Genomic DNA, 26,837 nt, shown 5'->3' with positions numbered 1-26,837 from the left:
AGTCATCTCTGTTAATTGAGCTTCTGTATAAGGCTCCTGGAATTCAATTTTTCTTTTAGCATGACCTTAGAGTCAATAGATTATGAATTCCACTTAATACTTAAGTCACTGATGAAGATGGAGAGATTAAGCCAACAATCACAACTTTTGAGTCTTCAAATTTTTGTTGAGCCAAAGTATGACTTTTAAATCTCTCCAACCTTTCCTACATTCTCAGAGCTAGTGAGGAGCAGGCCTAAGATCGACCCAGCCTCCTGGAATTTCATAGTCTGTATACCAAATTCTGCCACATGGCTAAATGGCAAGTGAAGAGAAGCAGAGGAACCTGAGTGAGCGGGAGCATTATTTTAGTTTGACTGTTTATTGGCGAGCTCCAGCTTTTGGGGTGTACTGTCAGGCAGGAGCCCTGGAAAACAAGCACAGTAAACAGGAAAGACAGAACTTCTATTGATCCTCGTTTCAAGGTCCTGCTTGCATGTTTCAAAGGCCACCAAGCAGAATGCCAGCCCATTGGAAATATTGTGTAATGTGTAATGGACAGAACTGGAAATTAGGACCTAATTGACCTGGTTGACTACTGAATATACGAGACCTTTTCTTTTAAGGTATACCCAGATGGAGGTTGCTAGAATTAAAACAGGTTTTAACCACAGAAGAGTTAATATAACCCTAAATTTCTGGATAAAATTCAAAGCAAAATATGTGCAAAACAAAATTGAGATCATTCCTGAATAACCAAGTTAAGCTTTCGGAGGCACTGAAAGCAAAAATCTCTCTCTCCCTCTCTCTCTTTCTCTCTCTCTCTCTCACACATGCACACTCACTTTTCAAACCAATATAAAAAATTACATGAGAGAGAGAGAGAAAGAAAGAAAGAAAAGAAAAGAAAAGAAAAGAAAAGAAAAGAAAAGAAAAGAAAAGAAAGAGGGAGGGAAGGAAGGAGGGAGGGAAAGAGAGAGAGAAGGAGGGAGGGAGGGAATGAAAAAGAAAGAAGGAGGGAGAGAAAGAAAGAAAATATAGGCATTGAAATATACAAAATAAACTGTAAATGTATCTGGAATTTAGGAACTTGTGATAATACTAAAATAAGGAATGCACAACATTTAAGCAAAGTTCTACCCCCTGTTGCCCATCCAAATGTAGTTTTACAATCTGTGCACAAATATTAATCAGTAGGAATAAAGTTCCTAATGGATCAGAAATCTTATAAACACAAATTCAAGTGGAAAGAATATTCTCCTCTAAGTAAATAGTACTGAATCCCAGGAATCAAACAAACATAAAGAGAGACTACATAGCAGAGGGAGGAAGGCCAAAATGCCACCACCCTGTTTGTTCATTGATGACATCTTGATCTCAGTTAAGAAAAGCCAGTTTTTGCTGCTTTGGATTTTCTCAGAAGGTAGAAATAAAATTAACCCCATAATTTGCACTTACTTAAATCTCCCAATGCCTGAAAGTTTTATAAGGAGCACTATTTCATTTTCAATTATCAAACAAAATCATGCGCTCAGTTCCTGCCATCTGCCCTATGCTGTGCTCAAATGCCATGTGCACCATCCCTGCCTGAGAGAGAGGTGGTAGAAGTAGGAGGCAGCTCTGTCCCTGCTGAATTCAGGACTCAGCCTTGGTCTTCACCAGAGCTTATAGAGTATGTGAACAGCAAACTTTACAGGAGCTGTGAAAACTTCCAGGGCATGTGTAGAGATGTGATCCAGGCTACTCCCTAGGGGATGTTCAGGCAGGCACTCTCTGCTCTTAACTTGGCTCTTTGCTCAGACCATGGAACATTTAACTCATTCTCTAGAAGGAAAGATGTGATGTGTGGAGAACCAAAATGACCACAGGGGATGTAAGGGTGATCTGGCTGTGACATCCGTCACCCCATTGATCGCCAGGGTTGATTCGGCTGATCTGGCTGGCTAGGCGAGTGTCCCCTTCCTCCCTCATCACTCCATGTGTGTCCCTCCTGAAGCTGCACACTTGGTCGAAGAGGATGATCTTCCTCCATAGAGGAGGACCCTTCTTCAGTCAAGGTTATACAAGTAACTGCGCTCCCCTGCTGGAACCTCCAAACAAGCTCTCAAAGTCCAAAATGGCCACAGGAAGGGGCAGAAGTCCTAATTTAGGAATGGCAAACTTCCTGGGGGTTGAAGGTCTATTGAGGAAGGCTGCATGAGACCATCTCTAGGAGCACACAGCAGATAAAAAGCCGTGAACAAAGCCAGTGTTGGCCATCATTATTGGGAAGGAAGCTGCAGGACAGGTCTCCCTGGCCTCCACTTAAACCTAGCTCCAGATTAGGCTGACATCCCTCTCAGGAAAAGAGAAATTTAGACAAGATTGAGCATGAAAAGCATCCTGGACCTTCCTGGACGTTCTTCTCTAAGTGCAGTTCACATGAGCATTCCCTGTTGCTGGGAAGTTGCTGTTGTAGCATCCTGCAAGGCTTCTCATAGTGAAGCCAGTCAGTCATCCCAGAAGAGAATGAGTCATCAATGTAGAACAACAAGCATGGACTTCATTATTAAATACCCACCTGCACCTTTGCTCAGTGCTCAATCAAAGTGTAGAATTTTGATCCCAAAGTACACCATATGGCAAGGACTGGGGTTCTGAATAAAAGGTCTGGATCCGGACAAGCCCAAGGGATCAGGTATATTCTCTACCTTCAACTTGTAGACCCAACTCACCCTGAAATCTCCATCCCCCTTCTCTACCCTCATTTTAACCCTAAGCAAAGTTATAACGCTTCCCCTTCCAACACTTGATGGTGTCTCTCTCATTTTGGTACTGAAGGCCTTTGGATAGTTTTTGTCAAGCCTTGGACCTGCTTGTCTGCCAACCCTGAGATCCTTACTTGATGGATTCAGCTGTGCCTATTCCTGAAGCAATCCTGATCAGGAGAGAGGTCCCATCAGCCAGTGCACACAGGAATTAGTCTTCTGCTGTCAACCAGTGGTTTTCAGCCGGAGCAATTTTTTCCATCCAGAGATATTTGCCAATGTCTGGAGACATCTGTGGTTGTCACAGCTGAGGGAGCATTATTAGCACCTAGAGAATAGAGATGAGGGATGCTACTGAACAACATATGATGCACAGGGCAATCCCTCACAACAAGGAATTATGCAGCCCCACGTGGCAATAGTGCCAAGGTTATTAAACCCTACTGTAGACCTAGTCCCAGGGCTGGGGCATGGGAAGCCATGCACACTGAGTCAAGCTTTCCTTTATCCCCTTGTTGTCGGTTTGATTTCTGCCTCACATGCCTGCTTAGGGCTCTGGTTTTTTGAGGCTGAGTCTGAAGTCTTCCCCAGAACCCTGCCTGCTTAACTCTGGTCTGACACCTTGGCTCATGCCAGGCCCCTCACCTGGATCTTCAATTGGAGTCCTATCTACCTGGATTCACAAAGTCATCACCAATCTAATTTTCATTATTCTTGCTATGAGAACCCCTCCTACCAATCCACACTTACCAGATCATAGCCTGGGAACAGGAACAGTGAAGTTGGCCTAATTTCTAGTCCCTTTAGATATGGTATTCTGGACTGCTGGCTGCCTCTCGCAGGGCCTGTCCCCACAGTTTGGTCATGTCCCCCAACCTGGGTGTCATTTCCCCCCACCCCAAAATCTAGAATGAGGTTCTAGAATGGCTTAAGGTTGAGCTGACCAGGATGTTTTGAGAGAATAATTTCTAACGGAGCCTCACTGAGCATTATGCTGAAAGTAACCCAGGTGTCATGATGACTCAGTCCACGATACTATTCTAGAACAATATTCGTGACTTCTTATAAGCTACCAAAAGTGTTGTCTCTCTCTTTTTAGTAATTATTAATATTTCAAATTATGTGACTAGTCATGCCCCAGCCCTGGATGTAGAGAGCAAACCCATAACTATTTCCCTGGAAGGGGCAGCCACACCCCCTGCCAGAATGTCATGCTGCCCCCAGGCACAGTGTGCACACACTTCCATTCCTCCCTGCCGGGGCAGAGAAAGTCATCTCCAGAATAACTTTGGCCTCTTGGCCTTGGTCCAGACTGAACCAAAGAGGAAATGAGGGAGATGGAGAGTAGCTGGGTGAGATGATTTGGTACACACACATCTACAAATCTAAGAAATGAATTCAGGTTTCCAATACACTAAGGTGCACCTGGGTGGGGTAACTGTGCTGAGTGCTTTTATGAAGCAGTTGGAGGTCTTGGTACACCAAACCAGGGCTGGGCATAGGATGTTACTGTAAGAACCATGACCGATTTACAGTACAATCAATTTGTCAGTGGTGGGATGAGGAGGCTGTGGAATTTCAACATGATTGGATTCAGCCCTGTTCTTTTATTTGCATCGCTGCTTAAAATGCTAGTTCTATTGGATTCTGAGGATATTCTGCAAGGAAGATTCCTTAGAAATGAACAAAGAAATGCCTTAAGCACAAGAAATGATCATCAGAACTCATTCATTGCTAATACAGTGAAATCAACTATTTTCATAAGGAATCTTCATCACCAGAAATCTTCCCTGAAAAAAAAATGGAAGTGAATGAACACACAGATAAAACCTAAAATAGTGCAACCATTTCAAATAATGTAGTGATTCAACTTAGAATATTACAACTATTTGAAAGAACACCAAGACAAAACCTAAAATATCACAACCATTTTAAAGGTTCTATAGATCTAAAGTAGTATCTTCATGTTTTTAAAATATAATTTTAAATAGCATAATGCCTCCTTTTAATTCTCCTGGATTCATGAAGAGACAGCTTCTGGCCGAGTATCAGCTGAACACACATGTTGTAGCTTTTTCAGTGGTGGTGATGGATTTCTCTTAAGCTATCCAAACACTTCCACATCAATATCCTTGATTTATGTTGGCAAAAAAGCAGCTTTCTGGGGTTTTTGTTACTCCTGAAATCTGTCCATTGTAAAACCCACGTGCACCAAGGAATTACAGACACAGAAGTCAGAGCAACATGAATTACCCTCCGGTAGCACTAGACAATACAAATGGGCCAGGGCAGCAAGTCAGCAAATCATGAATAAACTTTCGAGCCATAGTTGACAATAACACCAGAAGTTCTTCGATGCACAACCAATAATGCAGAGCAGCGAGCTTTTCCTGTAGCGAGCCAGATCCAGATGTACCAGAGGAAACATGTCAGCTGGGGATACGCTCTCCAAGCAGCTCCATCTTGACCAGTTCCAGACTCTGGGGATTGATGAACCATCACCTGCATCACTTGCTACAAACTTCCAAGCTAAGGCAGTTCCACATACATTGTCCGTCACACTTCAGCTAATATCTTCACTGCAAAATTAAATGAACGCGGACTAGAAAATCAGATTCAATGTGAAAATAGGCAAGTCTCTTCCCAAATATGGTTATATGATACACTAAGAACAAAAATCAAAAGCTAATCTTACAAAATGAGTTTTAGAAATGGTTTTTATTCTATTTTATCTTTATGGTTCACAAGGGTTCTACAAATGCGATGCCTTATCAATCTGGTGTCTCCTCCAATGGGATCTTCCAGGTAATTGTGATTTATGTCCCTCGTAGTCACAGTAGTTATGTAACAGTGCCTAAATTGCTGCTTCTTGCATTAATTAATAGTTCATTCATGCCATGGTAAAAAATCATTATCACTTAACTGGTATCACAAGGCCTTCTTTCCACTACACTGGGGACATTTGGATTAGATTTAGCAAGGGGATTTCAGAGCCCCTGGAAGTCCATGGAAGGGGCCCTTGTGCCGTCTGAAGTGGCCTGGGCGTCAAAACCATGGCACCTGATCAACTCGACAGTATTTGAGTCTTTGCAACGTCAGTCTAAGCGAGGCCCTTATCCTCACCAGGGAGAAGGACGTTTGCAGCTGCTGCTCTCTCCGTCTGTGTGGAGGGTCATGCGTTGTGGCTGCTCTCCAGGGCCCCAGCTCACTGTCCCCTCGACAGCACACGGAAGCCACATCCCGGAACGCCAGCTTTCTCAGTGGTCGAGCTGATGTTGTGGTCCACATCTGCCTTATTCCTTTGTCTGAGTTCTCAGTTATATTTGAATTTGGGAGGGAAGAAGGGATTTTTCTAAGAACAGGCCGACGTTTGGTGCCTTGGTGGGGAATGGTGAGAAATATAACTAACGGCTGGAATGAGGGGAATAAAATAAACACGTTAAACGATCTTGAGAGGTTAGGGGCTCTGGATTTTTTGTGTATGGGAGAGATGTTTTGACTTTAGTGGGCTGTGGAGGCTTTTGTTGGCTCATGAGGCTGCTTTTTATAATTTCACACTTGGCTTTTTTAAATTCTCTGACTTGGAAAAGAGGCCTTAAGTTTTACGTTGTGTGATATTTCAGCCCTGGTGGACGAACACAGCCTGTTCTGTGGTTGCTTTATCTAGATTGTTTTGGTTTTTTTTTTTTAACCTGTGGCCCTTTGCTTTATAGATTGTCATGGCCGAATGCAAAGTTGCATGGCCCTCAGCAAAGATAAAGGTCTCAGGATAAATACAGGGACGATTTGGCTTTGACAACATGGTGGCTGAGGGACTGAGGAAACCTACAGCTCAGCCAAGGCACATGTGTGGGAGTAACCTCTGCAGGCGCCAGCTGCACAGGACCTGGCACAGGCCCCGCTCTCGTGGGCACAGGGAATCTCATGGTGAAGTCTTGGCCCTCAACAGCATGAGCCACTGGTCTTAGCACACATGTGCTGGTGACTCAGGAACCTCAGCCCGTGCTGGTAGCCTCAAGGCCGTGCACCTATTTAGTCAGTAGCCAAGCTGGGATCTGAATATAGGCTGGTTTTGCTCCAGAATTCAAGTTTTCTACCAGCTGTATTAGCTTTCTATTGCTACTGCAACAAGTTACCCCAAACTTAATAACTGAAAACAGCACAAATTTATTATCTTACAGTTCTGGAGGCCATAAGTCCAAAACAGGACCTATTCGGCTAAAATCAAGGTGTTGGCAGGTCTCTATTCCCTCTGGAGGCTCTAAGGGAAAATCTGTTTCCTTGATTTTTCTGGATTTTAGCAGCTACCTGTGTTCTTTGTCTTGTGGCCCCTTATCCATCCTTAAGGAGGTAGCACAGCATCTTCAAATCTCTCTCTGACTCTGACCCTCTTGCTTTCCTCTCATAAGGGTCCTTGTGACTGTATTGAGCCCACCTAGATAAACCAGGATAATCTCCCCATTTCAAATCCTTCGTGACACCTGCAAAATCCTTTTTGGCCTCATAAGGTAACATATCACAGGTACCAGGGGGTTGGGACCTGAGCATCTTTGGGAGACCATTATTCCATCTACCAAGCAAGCGCACATCCAGCCTCCCCTTCACGTGGACATTGCATTTTAGGCCACAGTTTCTGGCAACATACTAATCCCCACATTCTGGGAACGCAATTTCTTCTGGGATAATTGCTGTAGAGGCCGAGGTTTGGCTTCTTTTCTAAGTTTGGTTGGTGTGGCTCACCAGTGAAAATGTTAACTTTTTGAAACTTTTAACCAGTTAAGCTCATACGAATCCGGCAGGAGCCACGCCAGCCCCAGGGAGATTCGGCACTGGTTGCAACCCCCGCCGGATCCCCACACTCTGCCGACGCTGTGGAGACCCCTCAGCCCAACACTTAGGAGAAGTCAGAACGACACCAATTACTCTGGAACTTTTACATCACAAGAGCAATAGAGTTTGAATTCTTTTGGGTGTTGTCATCTTTAGACCTGAGCTTATGAAGGGATTAGTGTTTGGATTTTAATTCTTCTGAAGGAATTTCACAATGGGAGGAATTATATTCAAATTTGGGTCATCCTCACATTGTTGGCATCTTATTCATGAAGTTTCTCTCTGCAGTTTTCATTTAATTTTATTGCAGAACTTCTGATAGGTTATATTAAACAATTGTAGAAGGACAGAACTTGGGAAGAGAGGCAGAATAGGAAGAACATTTTTTGATCTTGGAGTCAGTTAAATTAATGTGTTATTCTGACCTATTTCAAGGGCTGCAGGGGCAAAAATCTCCACTGCAGGAGGAGAACTGCCCAAACCAGCCCTGCTGGGTAAATTGGCTGACGTCCAGAAGGATTCAGCGTCTGTGGCCATGGACACGAAGCAGGCTGCGGCAGCTGATGTTGAGTGGGTTATGTCTCCTTCACTTTGCAGTTCTCTCCACCAGGGCCTCCCAGAGTTGTGGCAGCCAGGAAATAAGCCACATTCCCAATATCGGGTTTGTTGGTTAAAAGGTGATGCTTTGAACTCTATCTGACCTGTTCATTTGTCTTTTTTTTTTCAGTTGGATCCAAATTTGAGTGGAAAACAGGCTATCAGTTACTGAGATTCCCATGAAATTCCCAATAACTTTTTTCTCTAGATCGCCATATGATCTTTCTTTTCGGTTTATTCTTGATGTGACCTGCCTGTGCTATACGCACGTGAGTGAGTTTGTAATTGTTTGCTTATAAACAGGAGATCTTAACCCTTTTTGTGACATAAAGTCCTTTGGCAGTCTGGAAAACCTAAGAGCCCTTTCAAAATAATGTCTTTAAATACATAACGTAAAATATACAAGTTTACAAACTGAGCCAATCCTATTGAAGTACAGTTCTCAAAAAAACTGAAAAACAAAATTTGGATATAATAATGTATATATGAATTTTTATTAGTGTATTAAATAACAAGATCTAGTGCTTGACCTAGAAGTATCATAATTTAAATATTTAATATTCTGATGAGCAGAAATAGTATTTCAAGACCTCTCTAGTCACTGTGAAAGAATATGGGAATATTTGTGTTGTGTATTGGTGACAAAGTCAAAGGGAATGATAATTCAGATGTGATATGTTTGTTGACCACCTTCATAAGTGAAGAAAATGTCAAATTTCAGTTGAAGATTAATGAAAATAAATACGTGATTTTCCTTTCCAAATACATGAACTCCCTCCATGGAAACCCAAGTCATAAGCCGCAGGCTGAGGTGGCTGCCTGTTGCTTACCTGCCATATAGAAGTCCGCTGCTCTACTTTCCCTTACACCATCTGTCTGTCAGGTCTCGCTCTAGTCCTTAACACTACACCAGTCTCATTCTACATCACTCCTCATTTCTGAGCCACTTTTACCCAAAGCAAGTCAGATTTTTAACAGCAGTACACAAAATATTCAGATTTGCACACATGCAATTCCTTCACCTTGAGTGATGACTTCAAGTCCTGAGTTTTATTCATTACGCATTAACTTGTACGTGGTTTTGTTAACATTTCTCAGTCTATACGTGTGTATGAAAATGCCATAGCAACTCATCTAGTTGAAAAGATGTGAAGACCTGCTGAGTCCTCATAGAAATGTACACTTATTGAAAGCAGAAATTTCTTTCTGTCTTATTTATCTTTGTATCCCCAGTTTGGGACATATAGAAGGAGTTCAACAAACATCTGTGAAATGAATAGCTGATAGCGTATTCAATGACAAATTCAGATTTCTTAGTGAAACACACACATATTAAAGAATGTAAAAGTTATTTGGGAAACAAAAGCACACCCTTGATAAAATTGGCTTTAATTCTTGGAATGTTTATTTCCTTATTATTAGAAAACATAAAGGTTTCTTCTTACAGATGCTGCCTAAGTACATAGGGAATGAATAATTACTTCCTTTTTTGTTGTTTTTTTTTTTTTTTACTTACAGAAGATATAGTGAAAGTGTATATCAATTCTCTTATTGCCTTTAATAAAGACAAACATAAGCCCTGTACTTGGGGCTCTGTTCCACACAAGGTCTTCATAGCTACCTCCTGTTATGACATTCCAGATGCCTTATTAAGCATAGTTGTTCAATGAATCATGTTAACCTTTGCTTCTTTTGTATTATTCAATAGCTCAGGACTTCACTATTTTTTCCTGAAATACATGGATCATTGCTCAAACATAAGAAAACATTAAATTTATTTCAAGTTTTTTGCATATGTATAGATAAAGCATTTGTTTTCCAAGGGAGGTTGTTTGGAGTGAGAATTGGCATAAGTAGATTTGTTTCTTGAGTAGTAATGAAACACTATGTTAATATATCATAATTTGTTTTTAAGAACTGGAAGTACTTTTCAGAGTTCAGGTTGATATCCATCAGTGGGTTGTAAAATCATTTTAGTGATTAACAAACATTTTTGAAGGTTAAATAGAACAAAGCAGAAAATATTAGGATGCATGGTACGTGGTAAGAGTAAGTAGTGTTTGGTGAAACTTTTTGGGGAGGGGGTGTGCGTGTGTGTGTGTGTGTGTGTGTGTGTGCGTGTTTTGCCAAGTTGCAATATAAAATGTGTTTCTTTCTATGGGTCATGGTCAAAATATTTAAAAACATGAATTCTAACCATTATATTGAGTTCATAGATTAAGAAAAAACTGTGGCTTCATACAACACACAGAGTTGGTCACAGAGTTGAGGTACTATTATATCTGCTGACTCTGATTCCAGTCCAATGCTTTCTCATATAGAAAGGGTTTTATTTTTGGTTGTTTGAATTTTTTGTCTTGTTTTGTTTTTAAATGAACCAATTATTGAGACATAATTGTCTTTTTAAGTTATGCAAGAGTCCTTATCACTCCAAGACCTTTTGTTTTGGTGTTTGTGTTTCTTGGCATAATATTCTTCGGGTAGCTGGACTTTAATGCAGGCATCCAAGTTCTGTATGGAATATATCTGTAAAATGGGCTTGGCAATTCTTGTATCACATGGATGTTATGCAAATTAAATGATGTAATATGTGAAAACAACCAACACAATGTTTAGCCCACTGGTAATGCTACATATATATTCAAAGCTAGACTTACATATCTTTAAGTTTGCCTTTCGTGAGTGTTTGATAGGATAGTCAATTGCTGTGCTATTTAACAGCCAATAGTTTTATAAAAAAAATTTATTTTGAAGACTGAACTATCCTTTATTCATCAAAAGTGACCAGACAAGCAAAAATAGGCTACTATGAAAAATGCTACTCTGCTAATACTGCATTTTAATGCAATCAAGCCTATGTGTATGGCAATATACACAACTATACTTTATATGTATGTGTACTTAATTCCATTATACATAAATATGATTTTGACTATCTATTAGAGAAAAATACATTTGAAATATGGAATATTAGGCTTGTGTTTAGGTATGAGAAAAAAATTCCTGATATAATGATTGTTATGCAACATACCATAGAATTTTGTGGCATATTCTTCCTTGAATTTTTTTTTAAGAATTGCTATTTAAAGCTGACTCAATCTGTGCTTATTAGAGACTGGGGGACAAGCTATATAATTAGCATATTTGTCCAAGTCCACATTTTGTACTTTATTTTCAGATGTTTTAAATTAAGCTCTAAATTTCCATGTATAATATTTTCTAAGAGGACATATTTATAAATTAATTACATTTAAATTAGAGAGTTAACAATTTCCACATCAGATTCAACAGTGTCTTCATCCATCCATTTCCACAGTTGTCTCAAGATGAAATAGCAGTAATCCTCTAAGAAAATGATTTTCTTCTTATTTGAAAATTGCTACCTCTGGTGACTTAAAACCTCACATTGTAGCCTGCTTTCATGTTTAATAACTGTTACTTCATAAGTTTAATCAAACTCCATTTAAAAACTCTAATATAGATTACTTCATTAATATAATAAGCATTTATATGAAACATCTGTTTGGTTGTTCTAAAGACAGATGAGAATGCTTTATAGCTTTGAATGTGTAGAAATGTCACACACATGGGTATAGTGTGAACCACAGAGAAAGAACTAGAGTGGCTCCACCATCCAGCAGCATTGTACTAGGACGTGGTATCAAGGGGAAACTGTAAGTCAAGGTAAGAATTTGAATCTTACGTTCAGCTTTAATTTCAAGTTGATATCACTCATCAACTCCAGAAGAAGCTGGGCTCTGGCCACAGGAGGTCTACGGTTTGTAGTTACCAGAATCTAATGGGCACCTCTCTGAATCAGTCACCTGTGTTCAGATCATATTCTGTTGCATGTCACCTGCTATCTCAGAACAAAGAGGAAAAATCAGCACCCCAAGAATATATTTTCACCATAATTGAAAAGCTCATCCTCTCCTTGAACTCGAAGATAATCTCTTGCTCTATTCCCTGACACCAGCAGACTGTGGAAATAGGACAGTGTTTTTCCAGAGATAAACAAGGTTAATGGATATTCCATGATGGGAAGTTGCCAAGTCTTGATCCTGCCAGCTCCCATCCAAAGGAGCTTACAGAAAGGTTGTCTGGCTTTCGCTCGCTTCACCCCAAGGCGTCGGATTACCCAACACAGGCAATGAGCCTAGCTCTTCCTTGTTTACCTTATTGCCTAAGCTCTTTAATGGGGATCCCTGAGCTAAAGGGCCGCTCCTGCCGCAGCCGTAGGTCCCATGGAGCAGAGCCCTATTGGGTCATCGGATTTGATTCAGTCAGGGTATCAGGTCCCAATATCCTACACCCAAGGGGTAATGGAAGAAATTGATAAGCCCCCTTCCCACCTTTTTTAAATAGTATTTGAAAGTAGCAAAAGTTATAGCCAAGAAACATGAAGACTCTCCATCCAAAATCACTGAGGATGCACTTAAGTCCTTTATTGCTAAAGAATGAGCATCCAACAAGTTGCATCTAATTTATTCCTTAAGAATGAATTATGTACTCAAGCTAACACACTTCGTCTAACCAGACGGTTAATGGGATCCCCTCAGGGTGATTTTGCTTAATGCCTAAAAAACAAGCAATGTTTTTGAGCCTTTCATAAAAACTCAGGTGTAACTCTCCAAATAAATCAGATCTCTGATAAGAAAACTATGATTCCAAGTGCCTTAAAACCACAACCATGAATATAAACAGAAGAAAAAGAAACATCACAATTATACTGTCTGCTATAAGAGTTACTCCTTGCCTGTAGACCCCAAGCTGAATAAATTGTGTTACTTTGAATTAAACTTGGCCCATAAGTCCAAAGAAGATCTGAGAATGAACAAAAACTTGTCTTGCTGGTGTGGCCATTTTAGTAGTCCTGAGTATGTGCTCACTAAATATTTGATGAACAAATGAGTGAGTCCTTGCTGGTGAGAACTGGTATGTGATCGTGTGAACCCAACATTCATTTTGCAGACTCACTACACTCTAGGCAAGCTTGTTTGTTCCAGGTCTTTGCAAGGCATAAACAAGTAATATGCCAATATTAACATGCAATCCACACTTAACCACAGGGAGATTTTGCTTTGCTTTGTTTTGTTTATTTTTATAATCTTCTTATAATGTAAACAGGAGTCAAGGCCACATGTGGCCCTCTAGATCCCCAACTGTGGTCCCTCGACCGAATCCAAACTTCACAGAACAAATCTCTTTATTAAAAGGATTTGTTCTATAAAATTTGGATTCAGTCAAAAGGCCACACTCAAGGATCCAGAAGGCCACATGTGGCTCCAAGGCCACAAGGTTCCCCATCCCGTTTAATTGCCAAGATCCGTATGACTGTGAGGCCAGCCTTAATGCCACAAGTAATAGTGTTATCTATTCTTTCATTCAACAGCTATTGGATACTTACATTATTAGTCTGTGATATGATGATTTATGTATTAACATGACCAGACCAAAGGGTGTCCATATATTTGGCTAAAGATTATTTCTGGGTGTGTCCATGGGGGTGTTTCTGAATGAGAGTAGCATTTGAATTGGTGGACTGAGGACAGCAGATTGCCCTCCCCAACGTGGATAGGAATAATCCAATCCTTTGAGGGTCTGAATAGAACAAAAAAGGAGAGGAAGGGAGAATTTGCTCTCTATGCCTGACTGTTTGAGCTGGGACTTTGGTCTTCTGCAGCTGTTGGACTAGGATTTACGCTAATCTGGTTCTCAGCCCTTCGGACTTGGACTGAAATTACACCCTTGGCCTTTCTAGGCCTCCATCTTATAGAAACAGATCATGGGATTTCTCACCCTCCATAACCATGTGAACCAATTCCTTATAATAAATTTTATACTTATAGTAAGTTCACATATAAAATTTATTATAAGGTATTATATACATACATACATATCCTACTGGTTCTATTTCTCTGGAGAACTCTAATACAGGAATCGGCACCAAGAAATGGGCTGCAGCTATAACAAATACTTATAAATGTAGAAGCAGCTTTGGAACTGGGTATTGGGTAGAGGCTGGGGGAGTCTTGAGGTGCATGCTAGAAAGCCAACATTGCTGCAAAGGAACTATTAAATGTGATTCTGGTGACAGCCCATAAAGAAAAGAGGAGATCTGGAGAGAAAGATTCCATTTTCTTAGAGAATACATAAATAAATAATGTACAGAATGTTGGTATAAACATGGACATCAGGAGCGATTCTGATGAGCTCTCTGATGCAAATGGGGAACATGTTATTGGACAATGGAGAAAAGGCAGACCTTGTTGTAAAGTGACAAAGAACTTGGCTAAATTATGTTCATGTTCTAGTGTTTTGTGGAAGGTATAATTTGTAAGTGATAAAACTGGATATTTAGGTGAGGAAATTTCCAAGCAAAGTCTTGAATGAATGGCTTGGTTCCTCCTGACTTCTTACAGTAAACTACAAAGAGAAATTAAAGGCTGCAAATGTGGTATTCCTCAGGAAAAGGGAAAAATAATGAGAAGGCTGTTCAGAGATCATCAGGCTGCCACTCCACCACAGGCCAGGGCAAGGCTAGTTCCCCCACATTTTCAAAGGGTGATGCTGCCTCTTAGAATTCTGCAGGCCAGCATGTCCCCCCCAGAACCTACTCTTGAATACCTAAGCTCACTGCCAGAGCTAGTTTTGTGGCCCCATATATCTGAAAGGAAGCACAGGGATCCTTCGTAAGCACTAAATATCTCTCTCATAGCTACTCCAGGCAAGAAAACGAGATAAATGTTGACGGACGTTTATGTGTATAAAAAACTACCCACGGATACTGTTGGAATTTCTGACCATTCTGGCATTCATCTCTAAGATCCTTTCCTTTTATTCATCCATGTATTCACTCATTTATTCTCTGCATCACTCATTCATTTAGTATACTTTTATTGAGAACCTATGTGCCAAGACTTGTGCTGGGTGGTGGCATAAAAAGATGACTAAATCTGATCTCTTTCATTAAGAAATTCATAGTCTAACATGAAAATAAGTGTATAAACATGGCTAGAACCATGATTCAGTGTAACATCAGTATGACAGAAATGTGTATTGTGTTATAGAAATACATTCATTCACTTACCTATTCAGCCAATACTCGACCTTAGCAAGTGCCACACTTGAGAAAAGAAACCAAATAATTCTCATTGGAGACAGTGGAGAAAGTATTAAAAGAGGTGATGTTTGAATTGGTAACTGCAGGATGAGTATAGGTTTTCCCTGAATATGAATAATCTTTATTTACTCCTCAAGTGATAAAATATAGCCAACCATTTTCTGCTGCAGAGTCTAGCAGGTGAGAGTGTGAGCTGGTCAGATGAGTGGCTGTGAAAGTTGATTCCTCTGCTCATTAGTCACTTACTAGCTATTGACTTCACCTCTGTGGTCTTCAATTTTCCCATTTGTAAAATAACAGCAACAACAACTACTACTACACAGGGCTGTTCTGCAGCTAAAATAAGAAAGTACATATAAGGTCTTAGCAAGAAATAATAAGTGCTAGTTAGTATCATTATTATTACTCGTCTCCCAGAAGAGGAAAGAGTATGCTAAGACCACTATATCTGTAAATGCAATTGTGAGCTGGATTACTTTCCAAATAGATTCCACCCTGCATCTCTCAACTGTATCTCAGCCGTAGTTGAAAGAGATAAGCAAGGCTCCCCACTATCCTCTGAGTGACAGCATTTACAGTTTTTATTCTGTTGCAGTGTAAGTTATGGGATATCTGTAGTGTAAACCATGAGACTTTGTGAATACCTGGTGGTTGGTGAGTGTTGAAATATTAGGCCTGGATCAGAAAGTGAAAAAATCCACTGCCTGGAAGCTACTGGACTCTGAGCCCTGTGATGAAAACGACCACTTGTCCCAAATCCATCCTTATATCCACAGTGCTTAGAACAAGGCATGCTGTAGAGTAGGTGCTCAATATATTTTGAGGCCAGAAAGCATAGTTATGTTAGGAATGGGAAAGTATAAAACAGTTAAGGAGGTTATGATCATAACTTAGATAAAAGTTATGAGTTGAGAGCCTCCACAAAATGATGAGCTCTTAGAGGATGCTCATAATAGTTGAAGTAGAGGATGTAGGTCATAGAAATCAGGAGCTGGAGAAATTCCAGGATTGAGCATCATGAGTATGAATGTTGAAGTCACTGAATCATGGTTTTAGGATTTTTCCTACAAATGGGGCAGCTCAGTCATATATACGGATCTGGGAACTCATTGAGCCTTTGAAGAAAATTCTGTTGAGAAAATTCCCCTGACTACTTGGCCCTGTACTCAAAGATTTGGGGGATATGTGTGTGTGTATACATATATATACATACTGGGTTTTTTTTTTTTTTTTTTTTTGAGACAGTCTCACTCCTTTGCCTGGGCTAGAGTGCCGTGGCATCAGCCTAGCTCACAGCAACCTCAAACTCCTGGGCTCAAGCAATCCTCCGGCCTCAGCCTCCCAAGTAGCTGGGACTATAAGCGTGCACCTACTTTTTAGCATGCGGCTAATTTTTTCTATTTTTAGTAAAGATGAGATCTCGCTCTTGGCCTGGCTGGTCTGGAACTCCTGACCTCAAGCAATCCTCCCACCTCAGCCTCCCAGAGTGCTAAGATTACAGGCGTGAGCCACCATGCACAGCCTAATGAAAATTGTAAAAGCCAGAATTGTACTCTTTCAGACATAGACACAAGTCTAAAAGAGTTCTTTAGATTGAATGTCAAAGTTCACTTAAGTAGACTTTGGGCTACTATTTATAGAAACTATGCTCCTGCCTCCGGAGTTCTGAAGTCCCATTTAGGATGGAGGACCACCCAAACTAGTTTCTCAGGAGATGCTAATCATGAATTGTAACAGTATTATTGCATTCAGCACATGGACAGCTCTACCCATTATAAAAGTGAAACTTACCTCCCTTCCCTACCCCTCTAACAAATTCCATCTTTTCAGTCTCTTAATTCCCTCAGTTCTTTCATCCAGTTTCCTGGCCTGTCACAATTCCTCACACAAGGCAACACCATAAATCATTGACCCTTTTTCTGAAGTCACTTTAAACCAAAGAAATAAGTTTTAGTGTATATTTCTCTCACTTCTAGCAATGAAAAACCACGTTAACTGTGATAAGCCACATAACATGATTTGAAACATTATATGAATAACTTCATATGGAAAGAATCTGACCCTTTGACTTTTTTTTAGCATGACAGCAATAAAAGATAAAAGTGAAAAGTGACCAAAAAACTAATAGAAAGTTGAAAGTTCTCTTCGAATATAGGTGAAGGCTTTGGCATATTATCAATGATTGACAATGACTTTTTAAAACATTGCCCAAGGATAATATTAAAAAGTAATCATATATAGTCTAAAAAATTTTCTTATGACCCAGATTTCTGGGTATTTCTGTAAGAGACATAATTAGGAAAAGTCAGGAGGATCAAACAAGGAGGAAAAAAGTTGGCAGAATTATATTTGCATTGAGAATGGACTCTATATGGAAGCTCTACCTAATGATGAAAGCTTTTCTCACAAACAATATGCAAGTATATTTATACTCTTGCTGTTCACTCCTTTTCTTTTAAAATGACTGCAGGGGCAAAGTAACATATACTATTTTCCAAAGGAATATAATGCTATATACCTCATTAATAATTGCACTAGGAACAGTTAATGCATGTTCCTATTCATACTGCACAGAGCAACCAAGTCTATCAGCCATGGTGTTCGAGTCATGATGGCACCAATTTTTAGACATCTGGTCACAGTGTATAGGTAGTATGAAAATACCACCTATTTCCTTAAATAAATGTTCTGAATGTGCCCATGTCATGAAAGTGGTGAGCCAACATGATAAAAACACTGATATGCAGCTTTTATTTAAGATGCAAAATGAAAATGCAATTAGTTAGGATTCATCAGGAAGAACAAAGAAAGTCTTTTGTGGAATTCATGCACTGCATACGGCAATGGCCATACTTTGTTCCTTGTATGAGGTAATGTTTTCCTAAGAATATTTGGCAATATTTAGCCATCTATTAATTGGCATCACATCAAAAAAAAAAAAAAAACCTGAATTCCCACTAACCTGATGTGATTTCCTAATCACAGTAAGCTAACAAAACATGTGATATGGTAGAAGAGAAAAATTAGGAAAGACCTGCTTTATATCACACTGTTTTGTGGGACCTGTAATGGACCCTAATTTGCTTACATTTGAACTGAAACTGAAAATGCCAAATAAATTCTTTATTCTAGCCTGGAAGCCAGTAGAAGCTAAAATATATCACTTGAAGGAACAAACAACTTTACTCAGAAAAAGGAATATCATTTAATGATGCAATAAGAACAATTGTTTAGGAAGATGGCCAGGCAGTGTACCAGAGGCTAGAGTTCTCTCACAGGCAGAGCAGGTACAGGTTTTTTTGAGGAGAATAATAGTTCATGTAACCACAGGGGTTTCTGTGATTGGAGTGGGAAAGAATGATGAGCCGTCTTGATTCTATTGCCTGTGATGGGCACAGAAATTCTAGGGCTTTGAGGAATCAGAAGAGGTGTCTGATTTCTGTAGGGGATGTCTCACAGATCCCTTAAATCATTTATCATCCTCACTTGTTAGTATGTTATTTGTATTTAAGTCTCTTTATAGTAATTTCAGTGTCTGGTTAATCTTTGAGCACCTATCTTTGAGCACCCACAGCACCTATTATAATGTTTTATATATTGTAAGGTACACAGTAAGAACTTGTATAAGTATTGACCTAATATATCTGTACTTTTAATGTATTCAATTAAAATATAATAAATTATAATATTTATCATTATATATTAAATTATTATATTTGTTAAATAAAAGAAGTGCTTCTATTAAGGCACTTCTTCATCCTATGTCTGTAGGTTTGTTCAGATTCAAGGGCAGGGATTTGCATTCATCATTATTTCATCCATTCATTCATTTACAATAGGTACATAGTAAAGTATCTACGATATGCAAAAGTCTCTAAGCTCTATGGGATAACAAATAGTAAAGCGAATATCTTCTTTAAGAAGAACTTAAACTTTAAAATATTTTTCATATTAGTGTAAAACCTCTATTTCAAAATTAAATTAAATCTCAACCCAACTGAATCAGTACTTGATGGTGCCCACTGTATTATACTTCGTTGTAGGCTCTGCATTTTGCCTTCCAGTCTAGCATGTTCATTAATGGCATAAGAAGGAAAGACTTTTGGATACGGGTGAAATAAGTCCTACCTAGACAGCTTTGAAATAACACACAGGCCAGTGTCAGTTATTCTACAACTAATTTAGTGCCTGGTTGAAAGGCTGTAAGTCACTATACCATGGTGAGGTTTTGGCCCAACAGGACAATTGACCCGTGCGATGTGATGAGGGAGACAGAGATAAACAAAAGAGACAATGCACAGCCATGGATTTCCTAAAGTCCTTCTCTGTGAGACCTCTTCTTCCTTTGCTCTGGGGAAACCGACCACTGAAAAAAAGGCCAACTGTTCAAGCTGAAAAAATGCCACTTCTTAAATAAGAGCAAGACTTTTGACTCCACACAGGTAACATTATGAACTAGATAAAACAGTCTTACACTCCCCAGAATGAAAACATCTATTCAAGGGAAAAGAATGCAGAAGGTCGCGTGTACCCATAACCAGAAATGTGACGTGTTACGTGGAGCCAGGGGACCTGCACAGAACGACATTATGAGCTGAAGGTAAAGAATGCAGCTTACAAGTGTCTTAAATTCTTGAGGGGCCAGATGGCTTTACTCTGAGCAGTCACATCAATAAGAGCCTGTCTGAGCTGTTCCCTCAGCAGGTGACTCAGCAGTCCTGACCCCCTCCCTTTGAGACAGGTGATCTGCTAGAGAAGAGAAGACCTTTTCAGGTACATCAGGATGGCTCTATCTCAAATAACTTTCCCCCACATTTGTGGCAGAGCTTCCAGAAGCTTGTCAGGGAGTTTCTTAAAAAGAGGCCAGAATTCATGCAGTCAGCAGGGGAGATCCAGCTGGGCCTCACCCCAGCCTGAGAGTTTTATTCATTTCTTATCCAGGGATCATTGTTTAACCATTCAAAGAGCTGCCTGCCATTGCTCCCAAGTGGGTATTTCCTTTGCTTTTCTGTACAGCTTCTCTGGTAGTTGGCAGGTTCCCCAACACCACTGAACTTTTGAAATTTGGGGCCTCAGGATGAGAAAGGGGATTGTCTTTCAGTATCAAACTGGAGTGTCACTTAGGATGAGTAGTTTAACACTCCTCCAAGGGTACTGGGTGATTAGGAAAGAGTAAAGGCTTGGGTGTTAAGAGGTATGGGTTTAAGTCCCCACTCTGCTGCTTTTTACTTGTAAGATTTGGGGGGATAATGATATCCAGCCTATTTACAGTTATTTTGAGAATTCAGTGAGATGAACTACATGAAAAGTGCTAGGAAAACTGTAAAATCCCAAATATGAATTTTTATAACCGTAAATTTTCCTCTGCATTTACCTTCTGTCTTTATTTAAGTCTTATCACATTCTATTTTGTATTAATTTTTTTTAATTTTAAAAACAATTTTTATTTATTTTCAAGATAAAGCCTTGTGTAATTATTTTTATTCTCCATGTATTACATAATTGTGGGCAGTTTTAAATGGATTCAATTGATTCGTTATTATTTTTAAACTGATAGATAAAATTGTGTTCATTTATCATGAACATGATGCTTTGAAGTATATATAATTGTGGAATGACTAAATCTAGCTAATTAACATATGCATTACTTCACATAGCTATCATTTTAGTGTGAGAACACTTAATGTCCACTCTTAGCATTTTTCAGGAATACAATATATTGTTATTAACCATAGTGACCATGTTGTACAATAGGTCTCTTGAATTTAATCCTCTTACCTAAATGAAATTTTGTATCCTTTGACCAACATCTAGAGTAATTTTTAAATAGTTCTCTTTCCCCTCAGAGTCAGCAAGTTACTTAAAGGAATTTGCATCATGTGTCTCCCAGGGACTGAAGCCTAGAACTGGGTACATTCAGTCAGAGAATACTGGGTGGGGAGGACCCATGAATGCATGATGTGTTAAGTGAAACCCTGTGACACACACTTGGTAGCTCTGACAATAGTTTTCATTGCTTAGATGTTTTTTAAAAATACACTTCAAGGGAAAATATCTTACTTATTTCCTCCTAAAGTAGTAACTTCAGGGGATATTTAGGAAACTCCCAGACATAAAATTGCCTCAGGAATGTCACACTTCATAAGACTTGCCCTATAGAAGAACTCCTAAGCTAAAAACACCTAACGGGTACAATGCACACTGTCTGGTGATGGGCACACTTATAACGTTGACTCAGATGGCACAAAAGCAATTCATGTAACCAAAACGTTTGTAGCCCCATAATACTTTGAAAAAAAAAAAAAAAAGGCAAGAGGTATGTTTACCCCTGTAAAATGTGTGGCCTGCACACCCCCCACCCCCAGTCCCCAGTATCTGAGTTTCTTCCTTGTTTACTTTTCCCTAAGCCCTAGGGATGGAGGTTGCTTTCTATAGTTGCTACCCCAATTAAACCATAGAGATCTCCATTATATCCCTTTTCAAACTTAACCTTTTACCTAATTGACAATTCTTTATATTACATTTCCTTCTTCACATTACTGGTGTGGGTTCTGCCACCCGACCACACACAGCAAGGTCAAGGTTAGTACCGAGTGGCTTCCCAGCTCTCTCTCTCGAGCTGTAATCCCAGGAGCGCTTCTTCCTAGAGAATGGGGCAAAATGCCTACATCATATACACATGTCTGGAAAATCAAGATTGTTTCGGCAACAGGTCATACATAGCATCTGGCAATATCCTGAAAGGACTATTTTAGCAATTGAAAATGCCATGGGAGTCAAGCCTTTACTTTAAATTTCCACACTTTGGGCTTTATAACTATATTTTGCTTTTTTGAATATGTTGTTCATTAAATAAAGCACACATTTATGCATACAAGTGTGCCACATGCATACGAAGCACGTACATTGTATCCATATTTTAAATGTTCAACCCATTATTTTGTATAAACTTTCTAATGAAATGTGTAAATGTTCATCAAATGTCCGAGAAGACTATGCATCTCTTTCTTCGGAAAGCAGTGGTTCACCCAGCAGAAACTATGGCAGCTCCGAAGGAGACCACCCCAGTAAAAAGGTGAGGAAATAAACAGTTGTATTTTCTTTATGGTAGAGTGTTTCTCTCTGGTGGAGAACATTAAGATTCAACATGTCATCCATTTAATTTATTAAAATTTTGTCTTATTAAGTTGTTTGTATCTCCCTTGTTGTGTAAACTCTTTTTTTAATAATATGTGGAATACTAACCTCTGCAGTCCCCAACACCTGGGCCAAATACCGCTAACAGGAACCGGGCGCAAAGCTCCACCTTCCCCCCAGCCCCAGTCCGTGGAAAACTTGTCTTGCGTGAAACTTAGGAACTGGGGCCACACAGCAGGAGGTGAGCACCAGCGGGAGGGAAGGAAGCTTCATCTGTATTTACAGCCCAGCCACTCCCCATCGCTCTCATCACCGCCTGAGCTCCGCCTCCCACACCCATCCCTTCCGTTGAAAACTTGTCTTCCATAAAACTGGTCCTTGGTGCCAAAAAGGATGGGAACCGATGATAACCTAATTGATTCTTGCACCAAACTGTGAAGTAGGCAAGGATGACCTTTTATGCTCATTTTATAGGATACTGTGGATTGGAGAGTTTAAAGGGTTTGTCTGAGGTCACACAGAAAATAAGAGTCAGAGTTAGAAGTATAATAGAACTTTCTCTTTTTCACTGTACTATGCTACTTCTTTATATTTCCTTTTTACACAAATAAATCAATATGGCATTCTAAGAACTGGATGTTATTAATATTATACTTATTATATTAAATACATATTATGTACCAGACATTATGCCAAGTGCTTCTGCATGCATTGAAACCATCAAAAATACCCACAAAGAGATAGTACAACGATTATCCCTATTTTATGGATGAGACTTAGAGAAAAATAAGAAAATTGTTCAAGATTGCCATTGTACAGTTGCTCAGCGTGTGAAGTGAGATTCACATCCAGATAACCTTGATCTAGAATCCAAACATTTATATCATACACTTTCATGCTTCCATTACTACATAGAAATTTACTGTTAAGAAATGGGGTCGGGTATAACCGTTTAACAAAGGGTAGGGGAAAAGTCACAGAAGTTAATAATCTAAACCTTCAAGAGATTTACTATTCCTTAAGATGTAAATAACACAAAGAGAATACACATTATAGAAATCAGCCTAAATGAAATCTGATTTTTGGAAAATATCACACAATTCTGTCATTAAGAAATGAAAAAAAAAAAAACTACATGTAAGAGAAATATTAAGTGAACATATAACACTATTAGTTGTATAAATTATAGTTTTGCCCTAAAATAGTGCTATTAATCAGTTTACTTTTAATCAATTCTGCTGGTCTTAAAAAGGAAGATGAGCAGATAGGATTCAGAATTAGAAACCTCGGCATACAGGTTTTTTTTTTCTTTCCTTCTTAGTTTGAGAACCTTCACCTTTTGGCTTAAAGGAAGCACTTTAAGGCTTCTATCTGAATTACCAGCACCACCACTCCTGTGCTTTGGTTGGGGCCATTATTGAGTAAAATAAGGGTTGCTTGAACACAAGCACTGAATTAATTCAACAGTCAATCTGATAACCAAGATGGCTCCCAAGTGACCAAGGGCGGGTAGCATCTATAGCGTGCATATGCTGAACAAAGGCAGGATTCATGTCCTGGGCAGGATGAAGCAAGATAGCATGAGATTTCATCACTCTACTCAGAACATCATGCAATTGAAAACTTATGAGTTATTTCTGGGATTTTTTATTTAATATTTTCAGATCACAGTTGACCACTGGTAACTGAAAACCTGGGCAAAACTGCAGCTAAGGGGCAACTATTGTACTAGACATGCAGTCACATGGTGCTGAGAGATGTCTGCGTTGGGCACAGGCAGAGTGGGGGACCTCACTGAGTACATCAATCATTTGAGGTCTCAGATAAGCCATGCCCTATAAGTAAGGAACCTTGCCCTAAATTAGAAGTTATAACCAAGGACAAAATATAAAACCCGAAATAGATCCTCCTTAACAAAAAACAAAAGCAAACCTGATGGGAACAATTAGAACCACCAGAAATTTAACTGCCTACCAGAATAAAAAGCAAAAATATGTCAAGAAGGGCAATATAATCCAGACTTCCTGCAAAAAAAAAGATTATTTACAATGACCAACATAGAATCAAAATTACTACACATGTGCAAACATCAGAAAAATGTGATTTATAATTGGGAAAAAAATAAAAGCAGTGACGAGAAACAAATTGTGGAGGAGTCAAAGACATAAAACAGCTATTATAATTATATTCAAGAACTTAAAGGAAAGATGAACAATTGATTGAGAAGATAGTGAATATCAGAAGAGAAATGCAAATTGTTGTTTTTTAAAGAGGAAACCCTAAAACTGAAAAGTAAGATTTCTGAAATGAAATAAAAATATAGCTGTATAGACTCTTAATATCAGACTGAACACTGAAGTGCCAAAGATTAGTGTAATTGAGGATAAATCAATAGATACTGTCAACTCTTAATAATAGAGAAAAACTAAGTTTGCAAAAAGTCAACAGAGACTCACTGACATATAGAAAAACATCAAGGAGTCTAACATAGCTGAAATTGAAGTCCCAAAAGGAGAAAAGAGAGAGAAAAAATAGATAGGAGGTAGAGAGATAATGATAGAGAGGTGGGGAGGGGGGAGAAAAGGATTTTAAGAAATAATGGTGTAAAATTCTCAAACCACACTTAGCACATTATAACCATACTGCTGACAACCTAAAATAAAGATAAATTTTTTAAGCTGAGAAAAATGATAAATTATGTACAATTATTCAGATTATAGCAATTCATGTCAGAGAGAATGCAGGCCAAGAGACAATGGCACGGTATCTTTAAAATACTGCATAAAACAAGCTTTTAACCCTCAATTCTGAATATAGCAAAAGTATCCTTCAAAAATAAAGGTAAAATAAAGAGATTGTCAGATAACTGAGAGCGGAAAGAATTCTTCACCAGCAGATTTGCACTGCAAAAAGAAATGTGCTCTCTCGGATCAGGGGAACAGCCCGGCCTGCCTTGGCCCTGCGGGAGGAGCCCATGGAATGAACACCCTGACTTCTTCACTCTCCTCCTCTTCAGACTTCTGCCAGCACTTCCCGTGGTCTGAAACTAGCCCAAGCTTCGAAACTATTCTTTGTCACTGTATGACCTGCTACCCATCTTTTGTAAACAGTCCCTTATCAAATGCTCTTTGTATTGCTTATATTCAGTATGTTACATGCTTCTTGATAGGCTCCTAATTGATACAGCTTGTAAGATGTTAAGACTTAACCCAAAGCATGAATAATTTCTAAGGTAATATTTTTGGGTTGCCCTCATGAAGAAATATTACATAATAAACAATTATAACAAACAATTTTCAAATCAGAAGCTACAGATAAGAGGAGTGAGAGCAGAAGAATGGCAAGGATTGGCTTAGAGGGCAGCCTATCGCAGAGGGAGAGTTCCCTACTGTGGCCTTACCCGTCCTGTTCCAGCAGGAAGGGTGAAAGATCCCCTGTGCCTCTACACTTTGGTATCTGTTGCACCCATAAATTATTAATAAGTTTCCTATTGAGAATTGATCTGTCAAAAATCAACTCTTTGTCTTGCTAAATAGGATGCCCTAGGTAATTCTTCTTTTTCTCATAGGTCTGGAGACCAATCTTGGATACTGTAAGAGACAGGAAAACCCAAACTGTTTTGCCCACACTCACACTCATCTCTGCACACTTCGGACACTAGGTGTGGGTGGGGAGCGGTTCCCCACACACCAAACAATTCTCCAGCAGACACCAGCTGGGTGTCCTACAATTTAACTCAATTCTGACACTATTGTAGAGTCAGATAACACAGGTTAAAAGCTCAGTCCCACAAGACTGCCCTCTGTTCAGATGTCAACAGGAAGCCCCAGATTGTGACCTGTGCTTCTGACCAATCAGCTATAAATTGGGGCTCTGGCTGGGTGCAGTGGCTCATGCCTCTAATCCTAGAACTTTAGGAGGCCAACACAGGAGGATTGCTTTAGGCCAGGAGTTCGAAACCAGCCTGGGCAACATAGTGAGACCTTGTCTCTACAAAAAAAGAAAAACAAAAAATAACCAGGTGTGTTGGCATGCACCTGTAGTCCCAGCTACTAAGGAGGCTGGGGCAGAATTGCTTGAGCCCAGGAGTTTGAAGTTACAGTGAGCTATGATGATACCACTGCACTCCAGCCTGGGGGACAGAGTGAGAGTCTGTCTCCAAAAACAAACAACCAACAATAAATGGGGTTCCCACAACCACCCTCTTGGATTCAGTAACTTGCTAGGACAGCTCACAGAACTCAAGGAAATCTTACATTTACCCATTTATTATAAAGGGTATTACAAAAGACACAGATGAACTGCCAGAGGAAAGAGCTGCAGAGGGCAGGCACAGGGGAATGGAGCTTCCATGGCTTCTCCAGGGCACACTGCCCTCCCAGCAACCTGGAAGTGCCTCAAACCCCATAGTTAAGGGAGTTTTG

Source organism: Eulemur rufifrons, chromosome 2 (genome assembly GCF_041146395.1).
Source record: "Eulemur rufifrons isolate Redbay chromosome 2, OSU_ERuf_1, whole genome shotgun sequence".
Lineage (NCBI taxonomy): Eukaryota > Metazoa > Chordata > Mammalia > Primates > Lemuridae > Eulemur > Eulemur rufifrons.
The sequence above is the reverse complement of the archived record's forward strand: the minus strand, read 5'-3'. Positions refer to the sequence as shown.